The sequence below is a fragment of the Mus caroli genome, unplaced genomic scaffold (assembly GCF_978045245.1).
Source record: "Mus caroli unplaced genomic scaffold, Mus_caroli_1 scaffold_12, whole genome shotgun sequence".
Taxonomy (NCBI): Eukaryota; Metazoa; Chordata; class Mammalia; order Rodentia; family Muridae; genus Mus; species Mus caroli.
The window spans coordinates 42,414,258-42,424,740 of NW_028227267.1; positions in this window are offsets into that span (position 1 = coordinate 42,414,258).

The window sequence follows — 10,483 nt, forward strand, 5'->3', positions numbered from 1 at the left end:
AGGCAGGATGGAAATGAAGATAGATGTGGAATAATGGAAACGGGGTGGGGGGGGGATCACCATAGGAAGAAAAACGGGGATGAAATGACCTAGAAAATACTCAGAGTAGTACATTAAGTGTCCAAACAGGCCAGGCTCCAGAGACACCCCTCCCCCCCACCATCCCCGTGAGTCACCACTTGGGAGTTGGCAACAAAGTTGCAGACTCAGATGGGAATGGAATGGGATGGAGAGAGAGAGGCACCCGAGGGAAAACAGAAATGGCCCACTAGAGTCCTCCATGGAGAAAGAGGCAGGAAGTCAGAGAATAAAGAAAAAGGCTACTTATTGAGCAAAAGTGACACATAAAGGAGTGTGTGTGTATCCAAAGCTCAAACCTTGATGAAGAGGACAACCAGCCCTGAAAACAAGCCTCTGCTTTACCTAGGTTAAATTCTCAGGCATCATTTCCAGAGAACTATAGCCTTTCAAGTTTGCTTATATGCACTGTCTGTTACCTCCCCCTAGTGACGGAACTCGTGAATGTGTGAGAGGAGCTGCAAGTGAAAGTTGCAAGTTAAAGGATGGATGGCAAAGGTGATGCTGATCATGATTGTGGTGGTGGTGGAAAGACTTCCTTTTGTTTCTCTGGTGTGTGGGGTCCCTCCGTGTGCTTTTGCAGGTGACCGTGTGTATCTGGACAGCTCTGGGAACTGCATATACTCTCCCGGCCACTCATCTCATCTGGCACTGCTTTAGACTCAGGCTTCTTTTAGCCTTTTGATATTAAAAGCCAACATTGTCATCTAGAAATTTACACCTGAGAACTGTGTGATCAGGTTACAAGAAAAAAAAAATCACAACAAACATGGGGCTGGAGAGACACTTCAATCATTAAGGGGACTTTCTGCTTTACAGAGGACCCCAGTTTGGGTCCCACCACCCACATCAAATGGCTGCTCCAATTCCATGGTATCTGTGCCTTCTTCTGGTCTCCAAGGACTATGGTATACACACATACACTCAGGCACTCACACACAATTGTTTCTAATTTTATATTGCAAGCAAAACTTTACAATGTTTGTTTACATGTGTTCATTGTGTGTTGTGTGTACTGGCTACTTTTAGTGTGTGCAGGTGCATGTGGGAGCCAGAAGTGGACATCAGATGTTTGTCCCTTCTTAGTCTCCACCGTGTGTGTGTGTGTGTGTGTTGTTGTTGTTATTTTATATGCATGGGTGTTTTGCCTGTATGTGTATCTGCACCTTGTGAGTGCCTGGTGTCCTTGAAAGCCAGAAAAGAACAGAGTTACAGATAGTTGTGAGCCACCAATGTGGGTGCTGGGAATTGAAGCCCTGTCCTGTGGAAGAACATCCAGTGCTCTGAACCAGAGCCAGCTCTCCAGTTCCTCCATCTTTATTTTTCAAAACAGGTCCTCTCACGGAATCTGAACCTTATCACTGCACCGAGGCTGGAGAGTGGAGAATGGCTCCAAGTGCTTCTGTATTTCAATACTTGGTTCCAGTTGGTAGAACTATTTGGAAAGCAGTTTGGAAAGAAATGCTTGCTAGGAGGTGTGGCCTTGTTGAAGGTGAGCCACTGGGGGCAGCCTTTGAGAAAGGAGAGCTCTCTACCCTTTCCCTCCCCCTCTCCCCTCCCCGCTCTCTTCCTTGTGCTTCTCAATTAAGATGTGAGCCCTCCTCTACTGCTCTAGCGCCCTGCCTGCCTGCCTGCCTGCCTGCCTGCTGCCATGTTTCTCCACCATGATGTATATGAAGTTTCTTTGGCCATGATGTCTTATCACAACAAAAGAGAAGTAATTAAGACAGAAGTTGGTACCAGGGAGTGGGCTGTTGCCTTGAGAGGACCGATCATTCTGTTTTGGGAAGAAATGTGAAAGCAGTAGAATGCTGTAAGCTAGTATTATGGGCTATCCTAGTAGGAGCTTATATAATAAAGCAATGTGGACTACAGAGACCAGCTCAGGACGTCTCAGAGGGAAACAATATCAGTTATAATTGAGACCATTCTTGTGACATGTTGGCAAAGAACTAGCTGCTTTTTGCTCTTGTCCTAAGAATCTGCCTGAGCCGGATGTGGTGGCACATGCCTTTAATCCCAGCACTCGGGAGGCAGAGGCAGGCGGATGCAGGAAGCAGGTGCGGCCAGCCGAATGGGCCTAGGTGGCGCCCTGGCCCATTGCCAGGCCCCGTGAACCCCACATTTACTACCTTGCCCGAGCATGCACAGTGAGGCTGCCTGCCAGGCTGGACTGTTCCTTGTGATCCGGACCTGTCTGGAGCGTGTGTGATTTCTGATTGGATGAGGTGGTGTGGAGCGAGATGAGGTCAGTCGGCAAGAGTATATATAGGAGGGTTGTTGTTGCCCTTGCCCTAAGTGGAAGAGGTTGTGGTAAGAAAAGCTGCAAGATGGGTGGGTAGGGGAGTGGGGGGGGGGAGAGTATTGGGGACTTTTTGGATAGCATTGGAAATGTAAATGAGGAAAATACCTAATAAAAAATTAATTCAAAAAAGAAAAGAAAAGCTGCAAGAAGGAGTAAAAGAAGCTGTTGCTTGAACCCGACTTGGTGTCCGTGTCGTTCTTGTTTCTTGTTTCTGCGGGTCGGAGACTGCAGGCGGTGAGGACAGTAACAGGCGGATTTTTGAGTTCGAGGCCAGCCTGGTCTACAGAGTGAGTTCTAGGACAGCCAGGGCTATACAGAGAAACCCTGTCTCAAAAAACAAACAACAAACAAAAAGAATCTGCCTGAGGCTAAATTTAGAAGTTTTTGGATTTATGTCCTTGGCAGAAGAGACTTCGAGGGAGCCTAACATGATTATTAGCATAACAATAGCAAAGTACAAAGCCAGGTAGCTGTTTGGGATCCACATTGCTGTTTGCCCCTCCTCATCCCCCAGCACTAGAGTTACAGGAACAAACTAAGTTGCCTAGAATTTTTACAGGAGTGTGTGGGATTCAATCTCAGGCCCTCATGCCTGCATGGCAGACACTTTCGTGAGTTATCTCCCCAGCCCTCCCATAATGTTTTAAGTATGTTTATTATTTTGTCTTGGGCTAATTTCATATCTGTCTTCAGCTGCATTTGGCCTACAAGGCCACAAGTTGGACATGCTAGCTACCCCCTACCAGTCAAAATGGGAGAAGGGAAATCGCCCGGAGGTTTGAAAGCCTATCTGGTACCCGAAGCCTGGGGCTTCTGTAAGAATGTGAGTCTGTCTCCAGCCACACAAAATGGGGTTGAGATTGGCTTGTACAAGCATTGTGAGGGAAGAACGCTCCGATGCCATGGCAGCCGCAGCGAGCAGTGCTGATCACGCCCTTGGAGGCTTGTCAGTGGCTTCTGAACCAAAGCAACTCTTTCCGGGCAGACAGAAAAACTGGCCACCAGAACCACTGGTGCCCCTCCCTTCTTGTCATTCCCTTGCTTTCCCAACATTTTAGCCTCTGTAGCCTGGCTCCTGGTGGTACGTTTCTTAAGGAGAGCCTTGGCGGTCCAAGATGAAAGTCAGTGGATGCCTCTTCCTTTCGCTCTCTTGGAACCTAAAAGTTTGTTTGCTCATCCAGGAAACCCGAAGAGCCCGACACAAGCGGAGGGGATTTTAACTAGACTGTGTTTGGGGCAGCAGTACTCATTTAAATAATGGTGAAAATGTGTGTGTGTGTGTGTGTGTGTGTGTTTTTAGCATGATGTACGAGGCCCGGGGTTCCCCAGTGGCCCTGGCTCCTGGGTTAAGTAAGGTCTGCAGAGCTGGTCCCTGGTGTTCTTCAGTTCTGCCCACCTCTGGCTGGGCTCACAGGGCAGGCTGGGAGCACGGCTGGATCTGAGAATCAGAAGTGGATTTAAGGAAGGGAGCACTCTTCAGTCAGCCTTCCAACCACTAAACAAGCTTTTGCGACACGTGCTTCACGAACGAGTGCACACACGCACACACAGACGCAGATTCAGGGGGTTGATTTCAGAGCAATTGCAGGCTTGTGAGGACTGCCTGGGAACGGTGGAAAGGAATTTCTAGAGTCAGCCTCCAAAATTTGCTCCAGCCCTGGGACTGAACAGACATGAGAATGGAGCAGAAGCGAGTTCTTCCTGAGCAAACACCTTTGACCGAGCCTGCAGCCCCTGAAACAGGCACTGGCCTATCTCTGCTTGGTGGAGGCAAGGGCAGCCCTGTCTCTTTGAGGTCTCCTGAGATAACAGAAAGAGAAAGCAGAAAGGGCAATGAGTAACTGGGGTCACTCCTACAACCTCACATCCCCTTGCTGAAGAAAGCCTAGCCTTTGCTGCCTTTGTGAAACCTTGAGATCTTTTCACAGCATACTAGAAAGGTCCTTTCCATAATTTTGTGTAGGATGGGAACAGTAGCCACATGTGTAAGGCTTGGCAGGGTTGCCATTTATACCTAAGAGGCCAACAGCAGACTGAATCTGGAGTCTCGGATTTGCTTGGTCAATCTAGACACCCAACCCTGGACTGCAATTGAAGGAACCTGAGGGGTTAACTTGATAGAGCCAGAACCTGGTGACAATAATACCATTCCTACCAGGGGATGAAGGTCCTAGTGCCCTGCTGCTCAACTGAACCTTGACTGGCTGTGTAGTGATCTTGGGGGAAGTCATGGATCACTCTTAAGCCTGTGGCTTTTGTACAGTGGGCTAGAAAGGGAACCCACTTCATTAGTGCTGACAGTAAAATAAGATGGATGTAGCCAGCACAGCAGTTGGAACATAGCCGTCATTCAATGAACACTCACTACCATGGCAGTATTTGGTCAATGAAAGCGATCTGAAGTGGAAACTTAAGGGGTTCTTTGGAGAGTCAGTTCTGCAAATGGTTTTTGCTGGGGCAAACACGTGAAGGAGTGTTTTCTTGAAGCGGACATGGGTGAAAGGATGTTTGGCTAAAGCACATGAAAGGCCACATGATGAAGGATTCTCCGCTAACAACATGCATACATTAGCCCACCTTACATTGCGCAGTTGAGCTCCATTTGTGGTGACTCCATAAAGAGAAACACACCAAAACAAACAAACAAACAAACAAAACAAAACAAAACAAAACAAAACAAAACAAAACAAAAAACCTCTGTAAATGTGCTGGTGGCTTCTTGCTGCTTCCAGACTTGGGCTGATTTGCAGAGTGATATCAGCTGATACAAACTCAAGTAAAGTTTTGCTAAAACAGACTGAAGTGCTGAGGCAAGATCCATATAGGACATGTGATGTTTAAAGGGCATATAAATACAACTCAACAGTCTGTGAGAGGGGCTAGATTGTAGAGCTAGCTTTACAACACTTGGTCTGCGCTGATCTCCAGCTCGTTGAGCAAGGCTCGGCACAGAACTTCTCCTGGTGTCCCTGGTGGTCCTGGTCCCTCCTGCTGACTTATGCCAATTCAGCTGAGGCCTGGCTGTCTCTGCTAGGTCATGCCACCACTGCTCCTATCCCCACACTACAAACTGGAGTGCTGGTAACATCTATGAGGTGTTTGCAAGTGGACGGAGCTGCCACTGCTGATCTGTGAACTGAACTGCTGATTTTCTGACAATGCAGATAAGATTTGGTCTAAAGAACAATTTCTGAACAGATCCACTTCCCCCATATCCTAATAATCTTTCTTTTCCACTACCTCTAGAAGGAATGTTAAAACATTTTAGAACCTGCCAGTGCCTGACAAATACAGAAGGAGATGCTCACAGCCATCTATTGAACTGAGCACAGGGTCCCCAATGAAGGAGCTAGAGAAAGTACCCAAGGAATTGAAGGGGTTTACAGCTCCATAGGAGGAACAACAATATGAACTAACCAGTGCCCCCAGAGCTCCCAACCAAAGAGACTAAACCACCAACCAAAGAGTACACATGGTGGGACTCATGGCTTCAGCTACATATGCAACAGAGGATAGCCTAGTCGGTCATCAATGGGAGTAGAGGGCCTTTGTCCTGTGAAGGCTCTATGCCCCAGTGAAGGGGCATTCTACCTCCTGGCTGGTATATGTTACTATCAACCCTTAGTTTTCTCATCCTTAGAAATGAGCGCCATAATCTGTCCACCCCACAAAAGGGAAATCAAGACTGAGGCAAACACTTGAACCCCTGAGGACCTCAGTAAAGGGGAGTTTTGTTACGTCCCCAGGACCCCTGTAAATGGACTCTGGTATCAGTATTTAAGAGTGGCCTCCCCTCTACTGTCACCCTCCTGGCTCTGCAGCATCCTTTGCTATTGTCTTGTGGCTAATGGCCCTCCATCACAACCCTTGCTCTCCAGTGTTGGGCTTCATTAATAGTAGAAATGTACTAGGCGCAACCCTCTTGAGACTTCTACTGTGCCCCAGAATAGTGTGCAATTCTTCATATTAAAAATGAATGAACCTGAGTCTCTTTTCCTACCCCAAGCCTCCTGGGGCACATTGAAAACTATAATCAAAAGTAGTCTAAGCAGTTGGCACAAGCCCTGAATAAAGGCAGGCTGCCTCTCCAGTCTCACTTTAAATAAATTCTTTCCAGGTATGGAAAGGGCTATTGAATATCCTTAGATGACTCTGGCTCATTCCATCCAACTGGACTCCCCTTCTGGGGATTTTCTCCCTCTTCTCCACAACCTCTACACTTCCTGCCCTGCGTAGGGGTGTGTGTGTGTGTGTGTGTGTGTGCACACGCGAGCGTGCACCGGGAAAACTGTTAACCCACACTTGCTGTTTTCCAGGCAGGCACAGGATGAGCACTTTCTACACAGAGCACTTTCCTGCTGCTCATTGCTGCAGAGACAGAGGAACTCACATGGCCTGCCCAAGGCATAAATTAGCAGATGCCTAAACTCACCTCATTGTCAGGAGCTGCCAGCTTACACATGCATGTGTAAGGCACGTGGGCCCAAGCTACCAGACAGGCCTAAGAACTGGTAAGGCCGAGTGAGCTTAGGCCATTGGAATCTCAGAGACTTGAGAAGGACAGGAGTCAGGCCACTTCCTATCTGTCTCTGTACCAGCTCTGGATCCCATAACCACCCAACCGAGAGGACCACGGGGTACCCAGTCACAGAGCATAACACCTGGAACGCTCCCCCACACTAAGCCTTCACCCAGACACTTCCTGGGTATTCCTTCCCCACAAGAGGTCTATAATCCCTGGTCCACCCCAAATAAAGTGTATGCATTTAAACCCACCACCAACTAAAGCAATGTAAACAAGCAAGGATAGCCTAAAACTCCCAGAAAAGGCTTTCTCTCCTCAAGGCTCTCCAGTACTTATCCTTCACTCCCAATCAGACCAGATCCTGTTCTACCTTGGGCTCCACATCACCCTCTCTGCCCGGCACCCAAAGCCCTGAGTGCTCCTGACTCCTTCTCCCAGAGGTACCCTGGCTGCACCCAGGTACCCAGAGAGACCGGTGAGCACAGCATTTGTCCCAGACCCTACTGTTTCCCATTCTGGTCCTGCATCTGATGCCCCAGTGGGAAACACGGGCTGTGTGGACTCTCCATTCTGGACTTTGCTGTCCCTCCCCCTAGTGGTGGTTTTTAGTACAGAGGCCTGGCCTTGCTGCTCTGAGTGTCTGATATATACTGAGGCAGCCATCTGGCCCTCTGAGGGATTGGCTGGGCCTCATCTGTCCCAACTTAAGGTTCCAGGACTACTAGTGCAGTTTCTGGGACTCTCCTGCCCTCTTGTGCTGGGGTGTAGTAAGCCCATTCCAAGGTGTGATACTGGCCACTCACTGTTGGCTGGATAGGTGGGCATGGAGTGAGGAGGAAAGCGGGGAAAGACAGTTTAATTTGCTTTTCCGTAGAAAGGACCATTTAGAGAGATGAGAGTTGGGTGCTACATGCTTAATCTTTAAAAGTGAAAAACATGTACATAACTTGAAAGGTGCTTTTGTGCAGCTTGTAGAAAAAGCAGCCACTTCCTCTGCAGTCCTAACTCACACTCTCCATAATGACTTGAGTTCTTAGCTCTGGTGGATTTCTAAACATGCAGTATGAAGACCCGAGTATCTAAAACATACATATTCAAATATACAATAAAGAGCATGTTTGTTTTTTGCTTTTCAAAAAAACAAACACAACAACAACAACAACAAAAAACAAAACAAAAAAACAACATGAGGTTGCTGAGCCCACTGCTCTGAGTTTTCACAATTCTGGAGCAGTCACTCCAGAGCTGGAGGCGATCATGTGCAGCTGATCAAGCCACCACACGTGGCTGTGCCATCAGATGTTCTACCACTCAAGCCATACCCAATCAAGCCTGAAAACTCACCACACTGGAGAATGGGTTCCAGGGAGCAAGGACGTCGGGTGGGTACCGTCCCCTGGCATTTAAAGAGTCTAAGGCAGTGGATCTCAACCTTCCTGATGCTGTGACCCTTTCATAATGTGTCTCATGTTGTGGTGACCCCCAACCATAAAATTAGTTTCACTACTTTATAACCGAATTTTTGCTGTTATGAATCATAATGTAAATATCTGACATATAGGATATCTGACATGCAAACCTCGTGGACCCGTTTGAGGGGTTGCGGCCCACAGGTTGAGAACCAATGGTCTAAGCCACCTAATTACACTTGGTTTCACTCGTCCTAGATCCTATTCCATGTGCACCCACTTAGGTCAACCGCTGCATCTGAGCCTCTCTCCAAACAAAGCGATCAGGCCACTCCAAGCTATATCTCCCTAGAAACCTCAACTCTCCTTTTGTGGTCTAACAATGCCTGAAATACTCTGAAATTAGAAGTAGTGAACCAATGCTGGTTTTGGGTGCATGCACGATAAGGCAAAATGAACTTTAACAGAAAGCCTATTTACTATATTATTCCTATGCGTAATGGGGCATGTATATGATTAAAAGCAGATGCATCATGGAAGATGCAGACAGTGAGCCAAGACTTGAGGAACCCAAGCCTATCAACAAAAACAGAACACTACCAACATTCTTCCCCTACCAATCTACTTCTGAAACTACAAAAGCAGCAGCGGGCCCATACACTGCTCTCTGTAGGTCCTTGCATTGTTCCTTTGCTGCTTGCATGTACTTCAATTCTTTCAATAAAACATTTAGAATCTGGAAGCCAGTTCAGAGAGCATGAGTAACTAACTCCTCTCCTGACTCAGAATCCTGCTCACCCAACCCTGTCCCCATCCCATGGCCCCCCAGCAAGATAAAGATTCTTACCTTTTACCTTGAGTTTACAAAGGCACCACAAAGGCACTAGAACATAACTGAAATGCACTGCCCTGAAGAGCAACTCTGAGCATTGCATTAGACCCTAGCGCTGGGGTTGCACACACTTAATCATTCACAAGTCTCATATATCAGTGTTCTAGCTTTCTCTGTAATAACCCAGCAAGGGAGGAGAGAAGCTCAACTGAAGAAACAAGTTCATCACATTGTCCAGTGAGCAAGTCCATGACACGTTTTCTCAACTATTAACAGATGTGGGGGCCCAGTACACAGTGGACAGTGCCTCCTCTGGGCAGGTGGTCCTAGTGTAAAGTAAAAGCCTGATCAAGTCTGTACAGAGTGTTCATCCATGGTTCCTGCCTCTGCTACTGTTAGAATTCACACCCTGACCTCCCTCACTGACGGGCTGTGGTTAGGATATGTAGCCAAATACAGGCACAGGGGCTGTGATAGAGTGTGGAGACGTTACACTGCCGCAAGTTGCTTTTGGTCATGGTGTTTATCACAGCAACAGAAAGCAAATTCCAATGTTCATCCCCAGAGTGGATAAGCCAATGATAATTTACAGTATACACAGAAATATAAAGAACTATTGTTTACTACTGGGTCAGAGAAGTCAGACAAAAGTACCTACTGTATGTTTCCATTTACACAAAATTGAGAGTTCAAACTAACCTCAAGTGACAGAAAGCATATCAAGAGCTGCTGAACAAGGAAGTAAGGGGACGTAAAAATCCTTGTGGTTAATGGGTTTGCTCTTTATCTTGGCTGTAGTGTTTCATAGGCACACAGCAAAATGTGCCCAACTATATACATGTAATACAGACAACTGCTTAACAACAAAGTAAGCCAAAGACAGAATGTGACGGTACAAAACAAGGGGCTGCCTGTTACTTTCTGTGGAACATAAAATAACCACTACACAGATGATCTAATGCTACCTAACAGAAATGTGCATACACACTCTTTACAAACAGCAAGTTCCATCCCTAGGTGTTTATCCACTGCCAAATAAAGCAAATGGCAAAATAACTTACACACCTTTTGAGAGCATACCAAAAACACATTGCTAAGAGGAGGTGCACAGCTATCTGGTTACGTGACAGCATGGACGTGATGTTCAATTTCACTGTCATGTAGTGGCAGCATCTGAAAAGGGAGATGGGGCCAGGAGAGTTCACTTAAGCCAGGCAAACATGTTAATAACTCTAACGATGACAGAAAGCTGTGTTGCCTCGAATTTTCTACAGGCTTGAAGTATTGTTTTAATATACTCAAAGACAACAAATTTCTACACGGCAAAATTTACA